This window comes from Schistocerca piceifrons, chromosome 5 (assembly GCF_021461385.2).
Source record: "Schistocerca piceifrons isolate TAMUIC-IGC-003096 chromosome 5, iqSchPice1.1, whole genome shotgun sequence".
Lineage (NCBI taxonomy): Eukaryota > Metazoa > Arthropoda > Insecta > Orthoptera > Acrididae > Schistocerca > Schistocerca piceifrons.
In genome coordinates, this window is record NC_060142.1 from 716256152 (window position 1) to 716283240 (window position 27089).

Consider the following 27089-nt stretch of genomic DNA (forward strand, 5'->3'; position numbering starts at 1 on the left):
TAGTGGATCGGAAATGTGATTGTCGTATCCCAGAAGAAAATCGTGTCGTTTCCATAGAAACGTTACTCGATTTAGAAGGAAATGTCTTAGAACACATAGTACTCGTATTTCATAGCGACGGAATTTCCGTGTGAATTCGTCAATGTTTGGGAGTGAGGGATGCAGTAAAGAAGGATTAGTGGATCGGAAATGTGATTGTCGTATCCCAAAAGAAAATCCTGTCGTTTCCATAGAAACGTTACTCGATTTAGAAGGAAATGTCTTAGAACACATAGTACTCGTATTTCATAGCGACGCAACTTCCGTGTAAATTCGTCAATGTGTGGGAGTGAGGGATGCAGTAAAGAAGGATTAGTGAATCGGAAATGAGATTGTCATATCCCAAAAGAAAATCCTGTCGTTTCCATAGAAACGTTACTCGATTTAGAAGGAAATGTCTTAGAACACATAGTACTCGTATTTCATAGCGACGGAATATCCGTGTGAATTCGTCAATGTGTGGGAGTGAGGGATGCAGTAAAGAAGGATTAGTGGATCGGAAATGAGATTGTCGTATCCCAAAAGAAAATCCTGTCGTTTCCATAGAAACGTTACTCGATTTAGAAGGAAATGTCTTGGAACACATAGTACTCGTATTTCATAGCGACGGAATTTCCGTGTGAATTCGTCAATGTTTGGGAGTGAGGGATGCAGTAAAGAAGGATTAGTGGATCGGAAATGTGATTGCCGTATCCCAAAAGAAAACCCTGTCGTTTCCATAGAAACGTTACTCGATTTAGAAGGAAATGTCTTAGAACACATAGTAGTCGTATTTCATAGCAACGCAATTTCCGTGTGAATTCGTCAATATTTGGGAGTGAGGGATGCAGTAAAGAAGGATTAGTGGATCGGAAATGAGATTGTCGTATCCGAAAAGAAAATCCTGTCGTTTCCATAGAAACGTTACTCCATTTAGAAGGAAATGTCTTAGAACACATAGTACTCGTATTTCATAGCGACGGAATTTCCGTGTGAATTCGTCAATGTGTGGGAGTGAGGGATGCAGTAAAGAAGGATTAGTGGATCGGAAATTCGATTGTCGTATCCCAAAAGAAATTCCTGTCGTTTCCATAGAAACATTACTCGATTTAGAAGGAAATGTTTTAGAACACATAGTACTCGTATTTCATAGCGACGCAATTTCCGTGTGAATTCGTCAATGAGTGGGAGTGAGGGATGCAATAAAGAAGGATTAGTGGATCGGAAATGTGATTGTCGTATCCCAAAAGAAAATCTTGTCGTTTCCATAGAAACGTTACTCGATTTAGAAGGAAATGTCTTAGAACACAAAGTACTCGTATCTCATAGCAACGGAATTTCCGTGTGAATTTGTCAATGTTTGGGAGTGAGGGATGCAGTAAAGAAGGATTAGTGGATCGGAAATGTGATTGCCGTATCCCAAAAGAAAATCCTGTCGTTTCCATAGAAACGTTACTCGATTTAGAGGGAAATGTCTTAGAACACATAGTACTCGTATTTCATAGCGACGCAATTTCCGTGTGCATTCGTCAATGTTTGGGAGTGAGGGATGCAGTAAAGAAGGATTAGTGGATCGGAAATGAGATTGTCGTATCCCAAAAGAAAATCCTGTCGTTTCCATAGAAACGTTACTCGATGTATAAGGAAATGTCTTAGAACACATAGTACTCGTATTTCATAGCGACGCAATTTCCGTGTGAATTCGTCAATGTGTGGGAGTGAAGGTTGCAGTAAAGAACAATTAGTGGATCGGAAATGCGATTGTCGTATCCCAAAACAAATTCCTGTCGTTTCCATAGAAACGTTACTCGATTTAGAAGGAAATGTCTTAGAACACATAGTACTCGTATTTCATAGCGACGCAATTTCCGTGTGAATTCGTCAATGTCTGGGAGTGAGGGATGCAGTAAAGAAGGATTAGTGGATCGGAAATGAGATTGTCGTATCCCAAAAGAAAATCCTGTCGTTTCCATAGAAACGTTACTCGATTTAGAAGGAAATGTCCTAGAACACATAGTACTCGTATTTCATAGCGACGGAATTTCCGTGTGAATTCTAAAATATTTGGGAGTGAGGGATGCAGTAAAGAAGGATTAGTGGATCGGAAATGTGATTGTCGTATCCCAAAAAAAATCCTGTCGTTTCCATAGAAACGTTTCTCGATTTAGAAGGAAATGTCTTAGAACACATAGTACTCGTATTTCATAGCGACGCAATTTCCGTGTGAATTCGTCAATGTGTGGGAGTGAGGGATGCAGTAAAGAAGGATTAGTGGATCGGAAATGAGGTTGTCGTATCCCAAAAGAAAATCCTGTCGTTTCCATAGAAACGTTACTCGATTTAGAAGGAAATGTCTTAGAACACATAGTACTCGTATTTCATAGCGACGGAAGTTCCGTGTGAATTCGTCAATGTTTGGGAGTGAGGGATGCAGTAAAGAACGATTAGTGGATCGGAAATGTGATTGTCGTATCCCAAACGAAAATCCTGACGTTTCCATAGAAACGTTACTCGATTTAGCAGGAAATGTCTTAGAACACATAGTACTCGTATTTCATAGCGACGGAATTTCCGTGTGAATTCGTCAATATTTGGGAGTGAGGGATGCAGTCAAGAAGGATTAGTGGATCGGAAATGTGATTGTCGTATCCCAAAGGGAAATCCTGTCGTTTCCATAGAAACGTTACTCGATTTAGAAGGAAATGTCTTAGAACACATAGTACTCGTATTTCATAGCGACGGAATTTCCGTGTGGATTCTAAAATATTTGGGAGTGAGGGATGCAGTAAAGAAGGATTATTGGATCGGAAATGTGATTGTCGTATCCCAGAAAAAAATCCTGTCGTTTCCATAGAAACGATACTCGATTTAGAAGGAAATGTCTTAGAACACATAGTACTCGTATTTCATAGCGACGCAATTTCCGTGTGAGTTCGTCAATGTGTGGGAGTGGGGGATGCAGTAAAGAAGGATTAGTGGATCGGAAATGAGATTGTCGTATCCCAAAAGAAAATCCTGTCGTTTCCATAGAAACGCTACTCGATTTAGAAGGAAATGTCTTAGAACACATAGTACTCGTATTTCATAGCGACGGAATTTCCGTGTGAATTCGTCAATGTTTGGGAGTGAGGGATGCAGTAAAGAAGGATTAGTGGATCGGAATTTGTGATTGTCGTATCCCAAAAGAAAATCCTGTCGTTTCCATAGAAACGTTACTCGATTTAGAAATAAATGTCTTAGAACGCATAGTACTCGTATTTCATAGCGACGGACTTTCCGTGTGAATTCGTCAATGTTTGGGAGTGAGGGATGCAGTGAAGCAGGATTAGTGGATCGGAAATGTGATTGTCGTATCCCAAAGGAAAATCCTGTCGTTTCCATAGAAACGTTAATCGATTTAGAAGGAAATGTCTTAGAACACATAGTACTCGTATTTCATAGCGACGCAATTTCCGTGTGAATTCGTCAATGTGTGGGTGTGAGGGATGCAGTAAAGAAGGATTAGTGGATCGGAAATGAGATTGTCGTATCCCAAAAGAAAATCCTGTCGTTTCCATAGAAACGTTACTCGATTTAGAAGGAAATGTCTTAGAACACATAGTACTCGTATTTCATAGCGACGGAATTTCCGTGTGAATTCTAAAATATTTGGGAGTGAGGGATGCAGTAAAGAAGGATTAGTGGATCGGAAATGTGATTGTCGTATTCCAAAAAAAATCCTGTCGTTTCCATAGAAACGTTACTCGATTTAGAAGGAAATGTCTTAGAACACATTGTACTCGTATTTCATAGCGACGCAATTTCCGTGTGAATTCGTCAATGTGTGGGAGTGAGGGATGCGGTAAAGAAGGATTAGTGGATCGGAAATGAGATTGTCGTATCCCAAAAGAAAATCCTGTCGTTTCCATAGAAACGTTACTCGATTTAGAAGGAAATGTCTTAGAACACATAGTACTCGTATTTCATAGCGACGGAAGTTCCGTGTGAATTCGTCAATGTTTGGGAGTGAGGGATGCAGTTAAGAACGATTAGTGGATCGGAAATGTGATTGTCGTATCCCAGAAGAAAATCGTGTCGTTTCCATAGAAACGTTACTCGATTTAGAAGGAAATGTCTTAGAACACATAGTACTCGTATTTCATAGCGACGGAATTTCCGTGTGAATTCGTCAATGTTTGGGAGTGAGGGATGCAGTAAAGAAGGATTAGTGGATCGGAAATGTGATTGTCGTATCCCAAAAGAAAATCCTGTCGTTTCCATAGAAACGTTACTCGATTTAGAAGGAAATGTCTTAGAACACATAGTACTCGTATTTCATAGCGACGCAACTTCCGTGTAAATTCGTCAATGTGTGGGAGTGAGGGATGCAGTAAAGAAGGATTAGTGAATCGGAAATGAGATTGTCATATCCCAAAAGAAAATCCTGTCGTTTCCATAGAAACGTTACTCGATTTAGAAGGAAATGTCTTAGAACACATAGTACTCGTATTTCATAGCGACGGAATATCCGTGTGAATTCGTCAATGTGTGGGAGTGAGGGATGCAGTAAAGAAGGATTAGTGGATCGGAAATGAGATTGTCGTATCCCAAAAGAAAATCCTGTCGTTTCCATAGAAACGTTACTCGATTTAGAAGGAAATGTCTTGGAACACATAGTACTCGTATTTCATAGCGACGGAATTTCCGTGTGAATTCGTCAATGTTTGGGAGTGAGGGATGCAGTAAAGAAGGATTAGTGGATCGGAAATGTGATTGCCGTATCCCAAAAGAAAACCCTGTCGTTTCCATAGAAACGTTACTCGATTTAGAGGGAAATGTCTTAGAACACATAGTAGTCGTATTTCATAGCAACGCAATTTCCGTGTGAATTCGTCAATATTTGGGAGTGAGGGATGCAGTAAAGAAGGATTAGTGGATCGGAAATGAGATTGTCGTATCCGAAAAGAAAATCCTGTCGTTTCCATAGAAACGTTACTCCATTTAGAAGGAAATGTCTTAGAACACATAGTACTCGTATTTCATAGCGACGGAATTTCCGTGTGAATTCGTCAATGTGTGGGAGTGAGGGATGCAGTAAAGAAGGATTAGTGGATCGGAAATTCGATTGTCGTATCCCAAAAGAAATTCCTGTCGTTTCCATAGAAACATTACTCGATTTAGAAGGAAATGTTTTAGAACACATAGTACTCGTATTTCATAGCGACGCAATTTCCGTGTGAATTCGTCAATGAGTGGGAGTGAGGGATGCAATAAAGAAGGATTAGTGGATCGGAAATGTGATTGTCGTATCCCAAAAGAAAATCTTGTCGTTTCCATAGAAACGTTACTCGATTTAGAAGGAAATGTCTTAGAACACAAAGTACTCGTATCTCATAGCAACGGAATTTCCGTGTGAATTTGTCAATGTTTGGGAGTGAGGGATGCAGTAAAGAAGGATTAGTGGATCGGAAATGTGATTGTCGTATCCCAAAAGAAAATCCTGTCGTTTCCATAGAAACGTTACTCGATTTAGCAGGAAATGTCTTAGAACACATAGTACTCGTATTTCATAGCGACGGAATTTCCGTGTGAATTCGTCAATGTTTGGGAGTGAGGGATGCAGTGAAGAAGGATTAGTGGATCGGAAATGTGATTGTCGTATCCCAAAGGAAAATCCTGTCGTTTCCATAGAAACGTTAATCGATTTAGAAGGAAATGTCTTAGAACACATAGTACTCGTATTTCATAGCGACGCAATTTCCGTGTGAATTCGTCAATGTCTGGGAGTGAGGGATGCAGTAAAGAAGGATTAGTGGATCGGAAATGAGATTGTCGTATCCCAAAAGAAAATCCTGTCGTTTCCATAGAAACGTTACTCGATTTAGAAGGAAATGTCTTAGAACACATAGTACTCGTATTTCATAGCGACGGAATTTCCGTGTGAATTCTAAAATATTTGGGAGTGAGGGATGCAGTAAAGAAGGATTAGTGGATCGGAAATGTGATTGTCGTATCCCAAAAAAAATCCTGTCGTTTCCATAGAAACGTTTCTCGATTTAGAAGGAAATGTCTTAGAACACATAGTACTCGTATTTCATAGCGACGCAATTTCCGTGTGAATTCGTCAATGTGTGGGAGTGAGGGATGCAGTAAAGAAGGATTAGTGGATCGGAAATGAGGTTGTCGTATCCCAAAAGAAAATCCTGTCGTTTCCATAGAAACGTTACTCGATTTAGAAGGAAATGTCTTAGAACACATAGTACTCGTATTTCATAGCGACGGAAGTTCCGTGTGAATTCGTCAATGTTTGGGAGTGAGGGATGCAGTAAAGAACGATTAGTGGATCGGAAATGTGATTGTCGTATCCCAAACGAAAATCCTGACGTTTCCATAGAAACGTTACTCGATTTAGCAGGAAATGTCTTAGAACACATAGTACTCGTATTTCATAGCGACGGAATTTCCGTGTGAATTCGTCAATATTTGGGAGTGAGGGATGCAGTCAAGAAGGATTAGTGGATCGGAAATGTGATTGTCGTATCCCAAAGGGAAATCCTGTCGTTTCCATAGAAACGTTACTCGATTTAGAAGGAAATGTCTTAGAACACATAGTACTCGTATTTCATAGCGACGGAATTTCCGTGTGGATTCTAAAATATTTGGGAGTGAGGGATGCAGTAAAGAAGGATTATTGGATCGGAAATGTGATTGTCGTATCCCAGAAAAAAATCCTGTCGTTTCCATAGAAACGATACTCGATTTAGAAGGAAATGTCTTAGAACACATAGTACTCGTATTTCATAGCGACGCAATTTCCGTGTGAGTTCGTCAATGTGTGGGAGTGGGGGATGCAGTAAAGAAGGATTAGTGGATCGGAAATGAGATTGTCGTATCCCAAAAGAAAATCCTGTCGTTTCCATAGAAACGCTACTCGATTTAGAAGGAAATGTCTTAGAACACATAGTACTCGTATTTCATAGCGACGGAATTTCCGTGTGAATTCGTCAATGTTTGGGAGTGAGGGATGCAGTAAAGAAGGATTAGTGGATCGGAATTTGTGATTGTCGTATCCCAAAAGAAAATCCTGTCGTTTCCATAGAAACGTTACTCGATTTAGAAATAAATGTCTTAGAACGCATAGTACTCGTATTTCATAGCGACGGACTTTCCGTGTGAATTCGTCAATGTTTGGGAGTGAGGGATGCAGTGAAGCAGGATTAGTGGATCGGAAATGTGATTGTCGTATCCCAAAGGAAAATCCTGTCGTTTCCATAGAAACGTTAATCGATTTAGAAGGAAATGTCTTAGAACACATAGTACTCGTATTTCATAGCGACGCAATTTCCGTGTGAATTCGTCAATGTGTGGGTGTGAGGGATGCAGTAAAGAAGGATTAGTGGATCGGAAATGAGATTGTCGTATCCCAAAAGAAAATCCTGTCGTTTCCATAGAAACGTTACTCGATTTAGAAGGAAATGTCTTAGAACACATAGTACTCGTATTTCATAGCGACGGAATTTCCGTGTGAATTCTAAAATATTTGGGAGTGAGGGATGCAGTAAAGAAGGATTAGTGGATCGGAAATGTGATTGTCGTATTCCAAAAAAAATCCTGTCGTTTCCATAGAAACGTTACTCGATTTAGAAGGAAATGTCTTAGAACACATTGTACTCGTATTTCATAGCGACGCAATTTCCGTGTGAATTCGTCAATGTGTGGGAGTGAGGGATGCGGTAAAGAAGGATTAGTGGATCGGAAATGAGATTGTCGTATCCCAAAAGAAAATCCTGTCGTTTCCATAGAAACGTTACTCGATTTAGAAGGAAATGTCTTAGAACACATAGTACTCGTATTTCATAGCGACGGAAGTTCCGTGTGAATTCGTCAATGTTTGGGAGTGAGGGATGCAGTTAAGAACGATTAGTGGATCGGAAATGTGATTGTCGTATCCCAGAAGAAAATCGTGTCGTTTCCATAGAAACGTTACTCGATTTAGAAGGAAATGTCTTAGAACACATAGTACTCGTATTTCATAGCGACGGAATTTCCGTGTGAATTCGTCAATGTTTGGGAGTGAGGGATGCAGTAAAGAAGGATTAGTGGATCGGAAATGTGATTGTCGTATCCCAAAAGAAAATCCTGTCGTTTCCATAGAAACGTTACTCGATTTAGAAGGAAATGTCTTAGAACACATAGTACTCGTATTTCATAGCGACGCAACTTCCGTGTAAATTCGTCAATGTGTGGGAGTGAGGGATGCAGTAAAGAAGGATTAGTGAATCGGAAATGAGATTGTCATATCCCAAAAGAAAATCCTGTCGTTTCCATAGAAACGTTACTCGATTTAGAAGGAAATGTCTTAGAACACATAGTACTCGTATTTCATAGCGACGGAATATCCGTGTGAATTCGTCAATGTGTGGGAGTGAGGGATGCAGTAAAGAAGGATTAGTGGATCGGAAATGAGATTGTCGTATCCCAAAAGAAAATCCTGTCGTTTCCATAGAAACGTTACTCGATTTAGAAGGAAATGTCTTGGAACACATAGTACTCGTATTTCATAGCGACGGAATTTCCGTGTGAATTCGTCAATGTTTGGGAGTGAGGGATGCAGTAAAGAAGGATTAGTGGATCGGAAATGTGATTGCCGTATCCCAAAAGAAAACCCTGTCGTTTCCATAGAAACGTTACTCGATTTAGAAGGAAATGTCTTAGAACACATAGTAGTCGTATTTCATAGCAACGCAATTTCCGTGTGAATTCGTCAATATTTGGGAGTGAGGGATGCAGTAAAGAAGGATTAGTGGATCGGAAATGAGATTGTCGTATCCGAAAAGAAAATCCTGTCGTTTCCATAGAAACGTTACTCCATTTAGAAGGAAATGTCTTAGAACACATAGTACTCGTATTTCATAGCGACGGAATTTCCGTGTGAATTCGTCAATGTGTGGGAGTGAGGGATGCAGTAAAGAAGGATTAGTGGATCGGAAATTCGATTGTCGTATCCCAAAAGAAATTCCTGTCGTTTCCATAGAAACATTACTCGATTTAGAAGGAAATGTTTTAGAACACATAGTACTCGTATTTCATAGCGACGCAATTTCCGTGTGAATTCGTCAATGAGTGGGAGTGAGGGATGCAATAAAGAAGGATTAGTGGATCGGAAATGTGATTGTCGTATCCCAAAAGAAAATCTTGTCGTTTCCATAGAAACGTTACTCGATTTAGAAGGAAATGTCTTAGAACACAAAGTACTCGTATCTCATAGCAACGGAATTTCCGTGTGAATTTGTCAATGTTTGGGAGTGAGGGATGCAGTAAAGAAGGATTAGTGGATCGGAAATGTGATTGCCGTATCCCAAAAGAAAATCCTGTCGTTTCCATAGAAACGTTACTCGATTTAGAGGGAAATGTCTTAGAACACATAGTACTCGTATTTCATAGCGACGCAATTTCCGTGTGCATTCGTCAATGTTTGGGAGTGAGGGATGCAGTAAAGAAGGATTAGTGGATCGGAAATGAGATTGTCGTATCCCAAAAGAAAATCCTGTCGTTTCCATAGAAACGTTACTCGATGTATAAGGAAATGTCTTAGAACACATAGTACTCGTATTTCATAGCGACGCAATTTCCGTGTGAATTCGTCAATGTGTGGGAGTGAAGGTTGCAGTAAAGAACAATTAGTGGATCGGAAATGCGATTGTCGTATCCCAAAACAAATTCCTGTCGTTTCCATAGAAACGTTACTCGATTTAGAAGGAAATGTCTTAGAACACATAGTACTCGTATTTCATAGCGACGCAATTTCCGTGTGATTTCTTCAATGTTAGGGAGTGAGGGATGCAATAAAGAAGGATTAGTGGATCGGAAATGAGATTGTCGTATCCCAAAAGATAATCCTGTCGTTTCCATAGAAACGTTACTCGATTTAGATGGAAATGTCTTAGAACACATAGTACTCGTATTTCATAGCGACGCAATTTACGTGTGAATTCGTGAATGTGTGGGAGTGAGGGATGCAGTAAAGAAGGATTAGTGGATCGGAAATGAGATTGTCGTATCCCAAAAGAAAATCCTGTCGTTTCCATAGAAACGTTACTCGATTTAGAAGGAAATGTCTTACAACACATAGTACTCGTATATCATAGCGACGGAATTTCCGTGTGAATTCGTCAATGTGTGGTAGTGAGGGATGCAGTAAACAACAATTAGTGGATCGGAGATGTGATTGTCGTATCCCAAAAGAAAATCCTGTCGTTTCCATAGAAACGTTACTCGATTTAGAAGGAAAAGTCTTAGAACACATAGTACTCGTATTTCATAGCGACGCAATTTCCGTGTGCAATCGTCAATGTTTGGGAGTGAGGGATGCAGTAAAGAAGGATTAGTGGATCGGAAATGAGATTGTCGTATCCCAAAAGAAAATCCTGTCGTTTCCATAGAAACGTTACTCGATTTAGAAGGAAATGTCTTAGAACACATAGTACTCGTATTTCATAGCGACGCAATTTCCGTGTGCAATCGTCAATGTTTGGGAGTGAGGGATGCAGTAAAGAAGGATTAGTGGATCGGAAATGAGATTGTCGTATCCCAAAAGAAAATCCTGTCGTTTCCATAGAAACGTTACTCGATTTAGAAGGAAATGTCTTAGAACACATAGTACTCGTATTTCATAGCGACGGAATTTCCGTGTGAATTCGTCAATGTGTGGGAGTGAGGGATGCAGTAAAGAAGGATTAGTGGATCGGAAATGCGATTGTCGTATCATAAAAGAAATTCCTGTCGTTTCCATAGAAACGTTACTCGATTTAGAAGGAAATGTCTTAGAACACATAGTACTCGTATTTCATAGCGACGCAATTTCCGTGTGATTTCGTCAATGTTAGGGAGTGAGGGATGCAATAAAGAAGGATTAGTGGATCGGAAATGAGATTGTCGTATCCCAAAAGATAATCCTGTCGTTTCCATAGAAACGTTACTCGATTTAGAAGGAAATGTCTTAGAACACATAGTACTCGTATTTCATAGCGACGCAATTTACGTGTGAATTCGTGAATGTGTGGGAGTGAGGGATGCAGTAAAGAAGGATTAGTGGATCGGAAATGAGATTGTCGTATCCCAAAAGAAAATCCTGTCGTTTCCATAGAAACGTTACTCGATTTAGAAGGAAATGTCTTACAACACATAGTACTCGTATTTCATAGCGACGCAATTTCCGTGTGAATTCGTCAATGTGTGGGAGTGAGGGATGCAGTAAAGAAGGATTAGTGGATCGGAAATGTGATTGTCGTATCCCAAAAGAAAATCCTGTCGTTTCCATAGAAACGTTACTCGATTTAGAAGGAAATGTCTTAGAACATATAGTACTCGTATTTCATAGAGACGGAATTTCCGTGTGAATTCGTCAATGTTTGGGAGTGAGGGATGCAGTAAAGAAGGATTAGTGGATCGGAAATGAGATTGTCGTATCCCAAAAGAAAATCCTGTCGTTTCCATAGAAACGTTGCTCGATTTAGAAGGAAATGTCTTAGAACACATTGTACTCGTATTTCATAGCGACTGAAATTCCGTGTGAATTCGTCAATGTGTGGGAATGAGGGATGCAGTAAAGAAGGATTAGTGGATCGGAAATGAGATTGTCGTATCACAAAAGAAAATCCTGTCGTTTCCATAGAAACGTTACTCGATTTAGAAGGAAATGTCTTAGAACACATAGTACTCGTATTTCACAGCGACGGAATTTCCGTGTGAATTCGTCAATGTGTGGGAGTGAGGGATGCAGTAAAGAAGGATTAGCATATCGGGAAATGAGATTGTCGTATCCCAAATGAAAATCCTGTCGTTTCCATAGAAACGTTACTCGATTTAGAAGGAAATGTCTTAGAACACATAGTACTCGTATTTCATAGCGACGCAATTTCCGTGTGAATTCGTCAATGTGTGGGAGTGAGGGATGCAGTAAAGATGGATTAGTGGATCGGAAATGTGATTGTCGTATTCCAAAAGAAAATCCTGTCGTTTCCATAGAAACGTTACTCGATTTAGAAGGAAATGTCTTAGAACACATAGTACTCGTTTTTCATAGCGACGCAATATCCGTGTGAATTCGTCAATGTGTGGGAGTGAGGGATGCAGTAAAGAAGGATTAGTGGATCGGAAATGAGATTGTCGTATCCGAAAAGAAAATCCTGTCGTTTCCATAGAAACGTTACTCGATTTAGAAGGAAATGTCTTAGAACACATAGTACTCGTATTTCATAGCGACGCAATTTCCGTGTGAATTCGTCAATGTGTGGGAGTGAGGGATGCAGTAAAGAAGGATTTGTGGATCAGAAAATGTGATTGTCGTATCCCAAAAGAAAATCCTGTCGTTTCCATAGAAACGTTACTCGATTTAGAAGGAAATGTCTTAGAACACATAGTACTCGTATTTCATAGCGACGCAATTTCCGTGTGAATTCGTCAATGTTTGGGAGTGAGGGATGCAGTAAAGAAGGATTAGTGGATCGGAAATGTGATTGTCGTATCCCAAAAGAAAATCCTGTCGTTTCCATAGAAACGTTACTCGATTTAGAACGAAATGTCATAGAATACATAGTACTCGTATTACATAGGGACGCAATTTCCGTGTGAATTCGTCAATGTGTGGGAGTGAGGGATGCAGTAAAGAAGGATTAGTGGATCGGAAATGTGATTGTCGTATCCCAAAAGAAAATCCTGTCGTTTCCATAGAAACGTTACTCGATTTAGAAGGATATGTCTTAGAACACATAGTACTCGTATTTCATAGCGACGCAATTTCCGTGTGAGTTCGTCAATGTGTGGGCGTGAGGGATGCAGTAAAGAAGGATTAGTGGATCGGAAATGAGATTATCGTATCCCAAAAGAAAATCCTGTCGTTTCCATAGAAACGTTACTCGATTTAGAAGGAAATGTCTTAGAACACATAGTACTCGTATTTCATAGCGACGGAATTTCCGTGTGAATTCGTCAATGTTTGGGAGTGAGGGATGCAGTAAAGAAGGATTAGTGGATCGGAAATGTGATCGTCGCATCCCAAAAGAAAATCCTGTCGTTTCCATAGAAACGTTACTCGATTTAGAAGGAAATGTCTTAGAACATATAGTACTCGTATTTCATAGAGACGGAATTTCCGTGTGAATTCGTCAATGTTTGGGAGTGAGGGATGCAGTAAAGAAGGATTAGTGGATCGGAAATGAGATTGTCGTATCCCAAAAGAAAATCCTGTCGTTTCCATAGAAACGTTACTCGATTTAGAAGGTAATGTCTTAGAACACATAGTACTCGTATTTCATAGCGACGGAATTTCCGTGTGAATTCGTCAATGTGTGGGAGTGAGGGATGCAGTAAAGATGGATTAGTGGATCAGAAATGTGATTGTCGTATCCTAAAAGAAAATCCTTTCGTTTCCATAGAAACGTTACTCGATTTAGAAGGAAATGTCTTAGAAGACATAGTACTCGTATTTCATAGCGACGCAATTTCCGTGTGAATTCGTCAATGTTTGGGAGTGAGGGATGCAGTAAAGAAGGATTAGTGGATCGGAAATGAGATTGTCGTATCCCAAAAGAAAATCCTGTCGTTTCCATAGAAACGTTGCTCGATTTAGAAGGAAATGTCTTAGAACACATAGTATTCGTATTTCATAGCGACTGAAATTCCGTGTGAATTCGTCAATGTGTGGGAATGAGGGATGCAGTAAAGGAGGATTAGTGGATCGGAAATGAGATTGTCGTATCACAAAAGAAAATCCTGTCGTTTCCATAGAAACGTTACTCGATTTAGAAGGAAATGTCTTAGAACACATAGTACTCGTATTTCACAGCGACGGAATTTCCGTGTGAATTCGTCAATGTGTGGGAGTGAGGGATGCAGTAAAGAAGGATTAGCGGATCGGAAATGAGATTGTCGTATCCCAAATGAAAATCCTGTCGTTTCCATAGAAACGTTACTCGATTTAGAAGGAAATGTCTTAGAACACATAGTACTCGTATTTCATAGCGACGCAATTTCCGTGTGAATTCGTCAATGTGTGGGAGTGAGGGATGCAGTAAAGAAGGATTAGTGGATCGGAAATGTGATTGTCGTATTCCAAAAGAAAATCCTGTCGTTTCCATAGAAACGTTACTCGATTTAGAAGGAAATGTCTTAGAACACATAGTACTCGTTTTTCATAGCGACGCAATATCCGTGTGAATTCGTCAACGTGTGGGAGTGAGGGATGCAGTAAAGAAGGATTAGTGGATCGGAAATGAGATTGTCGTATCCGAAAAGAAAATCCTGTCGTTTCCATAGAAACGTTACTCGATTTATAAGGAAATGTCTTAGAACACATAGTACTCGTATTTCATAGCGACGCAATTTCCGTGTGAATTCGTCAATGTGTGGGAGTGAGGGATGCAGTAAAGAAGGATTAGTGGATCAGAAAATGTGATTGTCGTATCCCAAAAGAAAATCCTGTCGTTTCCATAGAAACGTTACTCGATTTAGAGGGAAATGTCTTAGAACACATAGTACTCGTATTTCATAGCGACGCAATTTCCGTGTGAATTCGTCAATGTTTGGGAGTGAGGGATGCAGTAAAGAAGGATTAGTGGATCGGAAATGTGATTGTCGTATCCCAAAAGAAAATCCTGTCGTTTCCATAGAAACGTTACTCGATTTAGTACGAAATGTCTTAGAACACATAGTACTCGTATTTCATAGGGACGCAATTTCCGTGTGAATTCGTCAATGTGTGGGAGTGAGGGATGCAGTAAAGAAGGATTAGTGGATCGGAAATGAGATTGTCGTATCCCAAAGGAAAATCCTGTCGTTTCCATAGAAACGTTACTCGATTTAGAAGGAAATGTCTTAGAACACATAGTACTCGTATTACATAGCGACGCAATTTCCGTGTGAATTCGTCAATGTGTGTTAGTGAGGGCTGCAGTAAAGAAGGATTAGTGGATCGGAAATGTGATTGTCGTATCCCAAAAGAAAATCCTGTCGTTTCCATAGAAACGTTACTCGATTTAGAAGGAACTGTCTTAGAACACATAGTACTCGTATTTCATAGCGACGCAATTTCCGTGTGCAATCGTCAATGTTTGGGAGTGAGGGATGCAGTAAAGAAGGATTAGTGGATCGGAAATGAGATTGTCGTATCCCAAAAGAAAATCCTGTCGTTTCCATAGAAACGTTACTCGATTTAGAAGGAAATGTCTTAGAACACATAGTACTCGTATTTCATAGCGACGCAATTTCCGTGTGCAATCGTCAATGTTTGGGTGTGAGGGATGCAGTAAAGAAGGATTAGTGGATCGGAAATGAGATTGTCGTATCCCAAAAGAAAATCCTGTCGTTTCCATAGAAACGTTACTCGATTTAGAAGGAAATGTCTTAGAACACATAGTACTCGTATTTCATAGCGACGGAATTTCCGTGTGAATTCGTCAATGTGTGGGAGTGAGGGATGCAGTAAAGAAGGATTAGTGGATCGGAAATGCGATTGTCGTATCACAAAAGAAATTCCTGTCGTTTCCATAGAAACGTTACTCGATTTAGAAGGAAATGTCTTAGAACACATAGTACTCGTATTTCATAGCGACGCAATTTCCGTGTGATTTCGTCAATGTTAGGGAGTGAGGGATGCAATAAAGAAGGATTAGTGGATCGGAAATGAGATTGTCGTATCCCAAAAGATAATCCTGTCGTTTCCATAGAAACGTTACTCGATTTAGAAGGAAATGTCTTAGAACACATAGTACTCGTATTTCATAGCGACGCCATTTACGTGTGAATTCGTGAATGTGTGGGAGTGAGGGATGCAGTAAAGAAGGATTAGTGGATCGGAAATGAGATTGTCGTATCCCAAAAGAAAATCCTGTCGTTTCCATAGAAACGTTACTCGATTTAGAAGGAAATGTCTTACAACACATAGTACTCGTATTTCATAGCGACGCAATTTCCGTGTGAATTCGTCAATGTGTGGGAGTGAGGGATGCAGTAAAGAAGGATTAGTGGATCGGAAATGTGATTGTCGTATCCCAAAAGAAAATCCTGTCGTTTCCATAGAAACGTTACTCGATTTAGAAGGAAATGTCTTAGAACATATAGTACTCGTATTTCATAGAGACGGAATTTCCGTGTGAATTCGTCAATGTTTGGGAGTGAGGGATGCAGTAAAGAAGGATTAGTGGATCGGAAATGAGATTGTCGTATCCCAAAAGAAAATCCTGTCGTTTCCATAGAAACGTTGCTCGATTTAGAAGGAAATGTCTTAGAACACATTGTACTCGTATTTCATAGCGACTGAAATTCCGTGTGAATTCGTCAATGTGTGGGAATGAGGGATGCAGTAAAGAAGGATTAGTGGATCGGAAATGAGATTGTCGTATCACAAAAGAAAATCCTGTCGTTTCCATAGAAACGTTACTCGATTTAGAAGGAAATGTCTTAGAACACATAGTACTCGTATTTCACAGCGACGGAATTTCCGTGTGAATTCGTCAATGTGTGGGAGTGAGGGATGCAGTAAAGAAGGATTAGCGGATCGGAAATGAGATTGTCGTATCCCAAATGAAAATCCTGTCGTCTCCATAGAAACGTTACTCGATTTAGAAGGAAATGTCTTAGAACACATAGTACTCGTATTTCATAGCGACGCAATTTCCGTGTGAATTCGTCAATGTGTGGGAGTGAGGGATGCAGTAAAGAAGGATTAGTGGATGGGAAATGTGATTGTCGTATTCCAAAAGAAAATCCTGTCGTTTCCATAGAAACGTTACTCGATTTAGAAGAAATGTCTTAGAACACATAGTACTCGTTTTTCATAGCGACGCAATATCCGTGTGAATTCGTCAATGTGTGGGAGTGAGGGATGCAGTAAAGAAGGATTAGTGGATCGGAAATGAGATTGTCGTATCCGAAAAGAAAATCCTGTCGTTTCCATAGAAACGTTACTCGATTTAGAAGGAAATGTCTTAGAACACATAGTACTCGTATTTCATAGCGACGCAATTTCCGTGTGAATTCGTCAATGTGTGGGAGTGAGGGATGCAGTAAAGAAGGATTTGTGGATCAGAAAATGTGATTGTCGTATCCCAAAAGAAAATCCTGTCGTTTCCATAGAAACGTTACTCGATTTAGAAGGAAATGTCTTAGAACACATAGTACTCGTATTTCATAGCGACGCAATTTCCGTGTGAATTCGTCAATGTTTGGGAGTGAGGGATGCAGTAAAGAAGGATTAGTGGATCGGAAATGTGATTGTCGTATCCCAAAAGAAAATCCTGTCGTTTCCATAGAAACGTTACTCGATTTAGAACGAAATGTCATAGAATACATAGTACTCGTATTACATAGGGACGCAATTTCCGTGTGAATTCGTCAATGTGTGGGAGTGAGGGATGCAGTAAAGAAGGATTAGTGGATCGGAAATGTGATTGTCGTATCCCAAAAGAAAATCCTGTCGTTTCCATAGAAACGTTACTCGATTTAGAAGGATATGTCTTAGAACACATAGTACTCGTATTTCATAGCGAAGCAATTTCCGTGTGAGTTCGTCAATGTGTGGGCGTGAGGGATGCAGTAAAGAAGGATTAGTGGATCGGAAATGAGATTATCGTATCCCAAAAGAAAATCCTGTCGTTTCCATAGAAACGTTACTCGATTTAGAAGGAAATGTCTTAGAACACATAGTACTCGTATTTCATAGCGACGGAATTTCCGTGTGAATTCGTCAATGTTTGGGAGTGAGGGATGCAGTAAAGAAGGATTAGTGGATCGGAAATGTGATCGTCGCATCCCAAAAGAAAATCCTGTCGTTTCCATAGAAACGTTACTCGATTTAGAAGGAAATGTCTTAGAACATATAGTACTCGTATTTCATAGAGACGGAATTTCCGTGTGAATTCGTCAATGTTTGGGAGTGAGGGATGCAGTAAAGAAGGATTAGTGGATCGGAAATGAGATTGTCGTATCCCAAAAGAAAATCCTGTCGTTTCCATAGAAACGTTACTCGATTTAGAAGGTAATGTCTTAGAACACATAGTACTCGTATTTCATAGCGACGGAATTTCCGTGTGAATTCGTCAATGTGTGGGAGTGAGGGATGCAGTAAAGATGGATTAGTGGATCAGAAATGTGATTGTCGTATCCTAAAAGAAAATCCTTTCGTTTCCATAGAAACGTTACTCGATTTAGAAGGAAATGTCTTAGAAGACATAGTACTCGTATTTCATAGCGACGCAATTTCCGTGTGAATTCGTCAATGTTTGGGAGTGAGGGATGCAGTAAAGAAGGATTAGTGGATCGGAAATGAGATTGTCGTATCCCAAAAGAAAATCCTGTCGTTTCCATAGAAACGTTGCTCGATTTAGAAGGAAATGTCTTAGAACACATAGTATTCGTATTTCATAGCGACTGAAATTCCGTGTGAATTCGTCAAAGTGTGGGAATGAGGGATGCAGTAAAGGAGGATTAGTGGATCGGAAATGAGATTGTCGTATCACAAAAGAAAATCCTGTCGTTTCCATAGAAACGTTACTCGATTTAGAAGGAAATGTCTTAGAACACATAGTACTCGTATTTCACAGCGACGGAATTTCCGGGTGAATTCGTCAATGTGTGGGAGTGAGGGATGCAGTAAAGAAGGATTAGCGGATCGGAAATGAGATTGTCGTATCCCAAATGAAAATCCTGTCGTTTCCATAGAAACGTTACTCGATTTAGAAGGAAATGTCTTAGAACACATAGTACTCGTATTTCATAGCGACGCAATTTCCGTGTGAATTCGTCAATGTGTGGGAGTGAGGGATGCAGTAAAGAAGGATTAGTGGATCGGAAATGTGATTGTCGTATTCCAAAAGAAAATCCTGTCGTTTCCATAGAAACGTTACTCGATTTAGAAGTAAATGTCTTAGAACACATAGTACTCGTTTTTCATAGCGACGCAATATCCGTGTGAATTCGTCAACGTGTGGGAGTGAGGGATGCAGTAAAGAAGGATTAGTGGATCGGAAATGAGATTGTCGTATCCGAAAAGAAAATCCTGTCGTTTCCATAGAAACGTTACTCGATTTATAAGGAAATGTCTTAGAACACATAGTACTCGTATTTCATAGCGATGCAATTTCCGTGTGAATTCGTCAATGTGTGGGAGTGAGGGATGCAGTAAAGAAGGATTAGTGGATCAGAAAATGTGATTGTCGTATCCCAAAATCAAATCCTGTCGTTTCCATAGAAACGTTACTCGATTTAGAGGGAAATGTCTTAGAACACATAGTACTCGTATTTCATAGCGACGCAATTTCCGTGTGAATTCGTCAATGTTTGGGAGTGAGGGATGCAGTAAAGAAGGATTAGTGGATCGGAAATGTGATTGTCGTATCCCAAAAGAAAATCCTGTCGTTTCCATAGAAACGTTACTCGATTTAGTACGAAATGTCTTAGAACACATAGTACTCGTATTTCATAGGGACGCAATTTCCGTGTGAATTCGTCAATGTGTGGGAGTGAGGGATGCAGTAAAGAAGGATTAGTGGATCGGAAATGAGATTGTCGTATCCCAAAGGAAAATCCTGTCGTTTCCATAGAAACGTTACTCGATTTAGAAGGAAATGTCTTAGAACACATAGTACTCGTATTTCATAGCGACGCAATTTCCGTGTGAGTTCGTCAATGTGTGGGCGTGAGGGATGCAGTAAAGAAGGATTAGTGGATCGGAAATGAGATTGTCGTATCCCAAAAGAAAATCCTGTCGTTTCCATAGAAACGTTACTCGATTTAGAAGGAAATGTCTTAGAACACATAGTACTCGTATTTCATAGCGACGCAATTTCCGTGTGAATTCGTCAATGTGTGGGAGTGAGGGATGCAGTAAAGAAGGATTAGTGGATGGGAAATGTGATTGTCGTATTCCAAAAGAAAATCCTGTCGTTTCCATAGAAACGTTACTCGATTTAGAAGAAATGTCTTAGAACACATAGTACTCGTTTTTCATAGCGACGCAATATCCGTGTGAATTCGTCAATGTGTGGGAGTGAGGGATGCAGTAAAGAAGGATTAGTGGATCGGAAATGAGATTGTCGTATCCGAAAAGAAAATCCTGTCGTTTCCATAGAAACGTTACTCGATTTAGAAGGAAATGTCTTAGAACACATAGTACTCGTATTTCATAGCGACGCAATTTCCGTGTGAATTCGTCAATGTGTGGGAGTGAGGGATGCAGTAAAGAAGGATTTGTGGATCAGAAAATGTGATTGTCGTATCCCAAAAGAAAATCCTGTCGTTTCCATAGAAACGTTACTCGATTTAGAAGGAAATGTCTTAGAACACATAGTACTCGTATTTCATAGCGACGCAATTTCCGTGTGAATTCGTCAATGTTTGGGAGTGAGGGATGCAGTAAAGAAGGATTAGTGGATCGGAAATGTGATTGTCGTATCCCAAAAGAAAATCCTGTCGTTTCCATAGAAACGTTACTCGATTTAGAACGAAATGTCATAGAATACATAGTACTCGTATTACATAGGGACGCAATTTCCGTGTGAATTCGTCAATGTGTGGGAGTGAGGGATGCAGTAAAGAAGGATTAGTGGATCGGAAATGTGATTGTCGTATCCCAAAAGAAAATCCTGTCGTTTCCATAGAAACGTTACTCGATTTAGAAGGATATGTCTTAGAACACATAGTACTCGTATTTCATAGCGACGCAATTTCCGTGTGAGTTCGTCAATGTGTGGGCGTGAGGGATGCAGTAAAGAAGGATTAGTGGATCGGAAATGAGATTATCGTATCCCAAAAGAAAATCCTGTCGTTTCCATAGAAACGTTACTCGATTTAGAAGGAAATGTCTTAGAACACATAGTACTCGTATTTCATAGCGACGGAATTTCCGTGTGAATTCGTCAATGTTTGGGAGTGAGGGATGCAGTAAAGAAGGATTAGTGGATCGGAAATGTGATCGTCGCATCCCAAAAGAAAATCCTGTCGTTTCCATAGAAACGTTACTCGATTTAGAAGGAAATGTCTTAGAACATATAGTACTCGTATTTCATAGAGACGGAATTTCCGTGTGAATTCGTCAATGTTTGGGAGTGAGGGATGCAGTAAAGAAGGATTAGTGGATCGGAAATGAGATTGTCGTATCCCAAAAGAAAATCCTGTCGTTTCCATAGAAACGTTACTCGATTTAGAAGGTAATGTCTTAGAACACATAGTACTCGTATTTCATAGCGACGGAATTTCCGTGTGAATTCGTCAATGTGTGGGAGTGAGGGATGCAGTAAAGATGGATTAGTGGATCAGAAATGTGATTGTCGTATCCTAAAAGAAAATCCTTTCGTTTCCATAGAAACGTTACTCGATTTAGAAGGAAATGTCTTAGAAGACATAGTACTCGTATTTCATAGCGACGCAATTTCCGTGTGAATTCGTCAATGTTTGGGAGTGAGGGATGCAGTAAAGAAGGATTAGTGGATCGGAAATGAGATTGTCGTATCCCAAAAGAAAATCCTGTCGTTTCCATAGAAACGTTGCTCGATTTAGAAGGAAATGTCTTAGAACACATAGTATTCGTATTTCATAGCGACTGAAATTCCGTGTGAATTCGTCAAAGTGTGGGAATGAGGGATGCAGTAAAGGAGGATTAGTGGATCGGAAATGAGATTGTCGTATCACAAAAGAAAATCCTGTCGTTTCCATAGAAACGTTACTCGATTTAGAAGGAAATGTCTTAGAACACATAGTACTCGTATTTCACAGCGACGGAATTTCCGTGTGAATTCGTCAATGTGTGGGAGTGAGGGATGCAGTAAAGAAGGATTAGCGGATCGGAAATGAGATTGTCGTATCCCAAATGAAAATCCTGTCGTTTCCATAGAAACGTTACTCGATTTAGAAGGAAATGTCTTAGAACACATAGTACTCGTATTTCATAGCGACGCAATTTCCGTGTGAATTCGTCAATGTGTGGGAGTGAGGGATGCAGTAAAGAAGGATTAGTGGATCGGAAATGTGATTGTCGTATTCCAAAAGAAAATCCTGTCGTTTCCATAGAAACGTTACTCGATTTAGAAGGAAATGTCTTAGAACACATAGTACTCGTTTTTCATAGCGACGCAATATCCGTGTGAATTCGTCAACGTGTGGGAGTGAGGGATGCAGTAAAGAAGGATTAGTGGATCGGAAATGAGATTGTCGTATCCGAAAAGAAAATCCTGTCGTTTCCATAGAAACGTTACTCGATTTATAAGGAAATGTCTTAGAACACATAGTACTCGTATTTCATAGCGATGCAATTTCCGTGTGAATTCGTCAATGTGTGGGAGTGAGGGATGCAGTAAAGAAGGATTAGTGGATCAGAAAATGTGATTGTCGTATCCCAAAATCAAATCCTGTCGTTTCCATAGAAACGTTACTCGATTTAGAGGGAAATGTCTTAGAACACATAGTACTCGTATTTCATAGCGACGCAATTTCCGTGTGAATTCGTCAATGTTTGGGAGTGAGGGATGCAGTAAAGAAGGATTAGTGGATCGGAAATGTGATTGTCGTATCCCAAAAGAAAATCCTGTCGTTTCCATAGAAACGTTACTCGATTTAGTACGAAATGTCTTAGAACACATAGTACTCGTATTTCATAGGGACGCAATTTCCGTGTGAATTCGTCAATGTGTGGGAGTGAGGGATGCAGTAAAGAAGGATTAGTGGATCGGAAATGAGATTGTCGTATCCCAAAGGAAAATCCTGTCGTTTCCATAGAAACGTTACTCGATTTAGAAGGAAATGTCTTAGAACACATAGTACTCGTATTTCATAGCGACGCAATTTCCGTGTGAGTTCGTCAATGTGTGGGCGTGAGGGATGCAGTAAAGAAGGATTAGTGGATCGGAAATGAGATTGTCGTATCCCAAAAGAAAATCCTGTCGTTTCCATAGAAACGTTACTCGATTTAGAAGGAAATGTCTTAGATCACATAGTACTCGTATTTCATAGCGACGGAATTTCCGTGTGAATTCGTCAATGTTTGGGAGTGAGGGATGCAGTAAAGAAGGATTAGTGGCTCGGAAATGTGATTGTCGTATCCCAAAAGAAAAACCTGTCGTTTCCATAGAAACGTTACTCGATTTAGAAGGAAATGTTTTAGAACACATAGTACTCGTATTTCATAGCGACGCAATTTCCGTGTGAATTCGTCAATGTTTGGGAGTGAGGGATGCAGTAATGAACGATTAGTGGATAGGAAATGTGATTGTCGTATCCCAAAAGAAAATCCTGTCATTTCCATAGAAACGTTACTCGGTTTAGAAGGAAATGTCTTAGAACACTTAGTACTCGTATTTCATAGCGACGCAATTTCCGTGTGAATTCGTCAATGTGTGTTAGAAGGGATGCAGTAAAGAAGGATTAGTGGATCGGAAATGAGATTGTCGGATCCCAAAAGAAAATCCTGTCGTTTCCATAGAATCGTTACTCGATTAAGAAGGAAATGTCTTAGAACACATAGTACTCGTATTTCATAGCGACGGAATTTCCGTGTGAATTCGTCAATGTTTGGGAGTGAGGGATGCAGTAAAGAAGGATTAGTGGATCGGAAATGTGATTGTCGTATCCCAAAAGAAAATCCTGTCGTTTCCATAGAAACGTTACTCGATTTAGAAGGAAATGTCTTAGAACACGTAGTACTCGTATTTCATAGCGACGAAATTTCCGTGTGAATTCGTCAATGTTTCGGAGTGAGGGACGCAGTAAAGGACGATTAGTGGATCGGAAATGTGATTGTCGTATCCCAAAAGAAAATCCTGTCGTTTCCATAGAAACGTTACTCGATTTAGAAGGAAATGTCTTAGAACACATAGTACTCGTATTTCACAGCGACGGAATTTCCGTGTGAATTCGTCAATGTGTGGGAGTGAGGGATGTAGTAAAGAAGGATTAGTGGATCGGAAATGAGATTGTCGTATCCCAAAAGAAAATCCTGTCGTTTCCATAGAAACGTTACTCGATTTAGAAGGAAATGTCTTAGAACACATAATACTCGTATTTCATAGCGACGCAATTTCCGTGTGAATTCGTCAATGTGTGGGAGTGAGGGATGCAGTAATGAAGGATTAGTGGATCGGAAATGTGATTGTCGTATCCCAAAAGAAAATCCTGCCGTTTCCATAGTAACGTTACTCGATTTAGAAGGAAATGTCTTAGAACACATAGTACTCGTATTTCATAGCGACGCAATTTCCGTGTGAATTCGTCAATGTGTGGGAGTGAGGGATGCAGTAAAGAAGGATTAGTGGATCGGAAATGAGATTGTCGTATCCCAAAAGAAAATCCTGTCGTTTCCATAGAAACGTTACTCGATTTAGAAGGAAATGTCTTAGAACACATAGTACCCGTATTACATAGCGACGCAATTTCCGTGTGAATTCGTCAATGTGTGGGAGTGAGGGATGCAGTAAAGAAGGATTAGTGGGTCGGAAATGAGAATGTCGTATCCCAAAGGAAAATCCTGTCGCTTCCATACAAACGTTACTCGATTTAGAAGGAAATGTCTTAGAACACATAGTACTTGTATTTCATAGCGACGCAATTTCCGTGTGAATTCGTCAATGTGTGTTAGTGAGGGATGCAGTACAGAAGGATTAGTGGATCGGAAATGTGATTGTCGTATCCCAAAAGAAAATCCTGTCGTTTCCATAGAAACGTTTCTCGATTTAGAAGGAAATGTCTTAGAACACATAGTACTCGTATTTCATAGCGACGGAATTTCCGTGTGAATTCGTCAATGTTTGGGAGTGAGGGATGCAGTAAAGAAGGATTAGTGGATCGGAAATGTGATTGTCTTATCCCAAAAGAAAATCCTGTCGTTTCCATAGAAACGTTACTCGATTTAGAAGGAAATGTCTTAGAACACATAGTACTCGTATTTCATAGCGACGCAATTTCCGTGTGAGTTCGTCAATGTGTGGGCGTGAGGGATGCAGTAAAGAAGGATTAGTGGATCGGAAATGAGATTGTCGTATCCCAAAAGAAAATCCTGTCGTTTCCATAGAAACGTTACTCGATTTAGAAGGATATGTCTTAGAACACATAGTACTCGTGTTTCATAGCGACGCTATTTCCGTGTGAATTCGTCAATGTTAGGGAGTGAGGGATGCAGTAAAGAACGATTAGTGGATCGGAAATGTGATTGTCGTATCCCAAAAGAAAATCCTGTCGTTTCCATAGAAACGTTACTCGAATTAGAAGGAAATGTCTTAGAACACATAGTACTCGTATTTCATAGCGACGTAATTTCCGTGTGAATTCGTCAATGTTTGGGAGTGAGGGATGCAGTAAAGAAGGATTAGTGGATCGGAAATGAGATTGTCGTATCCCAAAAGAAAATCCTGTCGTTTCCATAGAAACGTTACTCGAATTAGAAGGAAATGTCTTAGAACACATAGTACTCGTATTTCATAGCGACGTAATTTCCGTGTGAATTCGTCAATGTTTGGGAGTGAGGGATGCAGTAAAGAAGGATTAGTGGATCGGAAATGAGATTGTTGTATCCCAAAATTGAATCCTGTCATTTCCATAGAAACGTTACTCGATTTAGAAGGAAATGTCTTAGAACACGTAGTACTCGTATTTCATAGCGACGGAATTTCGGTGTGAATTCTAAAATGTTTGGGAGTGAGGGATGCAGTAAACAAGGATTAGTGGATCGGAAATGTGATTGTCGTATCCCAAAAAAAAATCCTGTCGTTTCCATAGAAACGTTACTCGATTTAGAAGGAAATGTCTTAGAACACATAGTACTCGTATTTCATAGCGACGCAATTTCCGTGTGAATTCGTCAATGTGTGGGCGTGATGGATGCAGTAAACAAGGATTAGTGGATCGGAAATGAGATTGTCGTATCCCAAAAGAAAATCCTGTCGTTTCCATAGAAACGTTACTCGATTTAGAAGGAAATGTCTTAGAACACATACTTTTCGTATTTCAGAGCGACGCAAGTTCCGTGTGAATTCGTCAATGTGTGGGAGTGAGGGATGCAGTAAAGAAGGATTAGTGGGTCGGAAATGAGATTGTCGTATCCCAAAAGAAAATCCTGTCGTTTCCATAGAAACGTTACTCGATTTAGAAGGAAATGTCTTAGAACACATAGTACTCGTATTTCAGAGCGACGTAATTTCCGTGTGAATTCGTCAATGTTTGGGAGTGAGGGATGCAGTAAAGAAGGATTAGTGGATCGGAAATGTGATTGTCGTATCCCAAAAGAAAATCCTGTCGTTTCCATAGAAACGTTACTCGATTTAGAAGGAAATGTCTTAAAACACATAGTACTCGTATTTCATAGCGACGCAATTTCCGTGTGAATTCGTCAATGTTTGGGAGTGAGGGATGCAGTAAAAAAGGATTAGTGGATCGGAAATGTGATCGTCGTATCCCAAAAGAAAATCCTGTCGTTTCCATAGAAACGTTACTCGATTTAGAAGGAAATGTCTTAGAACACATAGTACTCGTATTTCATAGCGACGGAGGTTCCGTGTGAATTCGTCAATGTTTGGGAGTGAGGGATGCAGGAAAGAAGGATTAGTGGATCGGAAATGTGATTGTCGTATCCCAAAAGAAAATCCTGTCGTTTCCATAGAAACGTTACTCGATTTAGAAGGAAATGTCTTAGAACACATAGTACTCGTATTTCATAGCGACGGAATTTCCGTGTGAATTCGTCAATGTTTGGGAGTGAGTAATGCAGTAAAGAAGGATTAGTGGATCGGGAATGTGATTGTCGTATCCCAAAAGAAAATCCTGTCGTTTCCATAGAAACGTTACTCGATTTAGAAGGAAATGTCTTAGAACACATAGTACTCTTATTTCATAGCGACGCAATTTCCGTTGAATTCGTCAATGTGTGGGAGTGAGGGATGCAGTAAAGAAGGATTAGTGGATAGGAAATGAGATTGTCGTATCCCAAAAGAAAATCCTGTCGTTTCTATAGAAACGTTACTCGATTTAGAAGGAAATGTCTTAGAACACATAGTACTCGTATTTCATAGCGACGGAATTTCCGTGCGAATTCGTCAATGTTTGGGAGTGAGGGA